Genomic DNA, 450 nt, shown 5'->3' with positions numbered 1-450 from the left:
ACACACACACACACACACACACACACACACACACACACACACACACATGAAAAGCCAGTATTCTGATAGGAAGTTCACTGAGATCAGCTTTCGTGCTTGGATTTATAACATCACCTACCAGGACTGAGAAGTTCCAGTGCCTGGCTGATACGTACTAGTAGAATGAACAAGTGTAAAAAAGTAATTGAAGCATGGCGTTGGAAGTCAGGAGAATGTTACCGTTAGGAAAGCAGGAGATGACTGGGCGGGAGCCTGAGGCGGTCTGGGGAATGCCTGGTAGTGATCTGTGTCTTAGCATTGAGGTAGCTATGCTGTTATGTTCACTCTGATAACTCATTAGGCTGTATACTCAGTATCTTTGCACATTCCTGTGTGTATTTTAACTTCAGTTTTTTTAATTTAAAAAAAAAAGGAAAAAGTTTGATCAGAAAAGACTTTCTTGGGTGGAAG

This window comes from Hipposideros armiger, unplaced genomic scaffold (assembly GCF_001890085.2).
Source record: "Hipposideros armiger isolate ML-2016 unplaced genomic scaffold, ASM189008v1 scaffold_95, whole genome shotgun sequence".
Classification (NCBI taxonomy): Eukaryota; Metazoa; Chordata; class Mammalia; order Chiroptera; family Hipposideridae; genus Hipposideros; species Hipposideros armiger.
The sequence above is the reverse complement of the archived record's forward strand: the minus strand, read 5'-3'. Positions refer to the sequence as shown.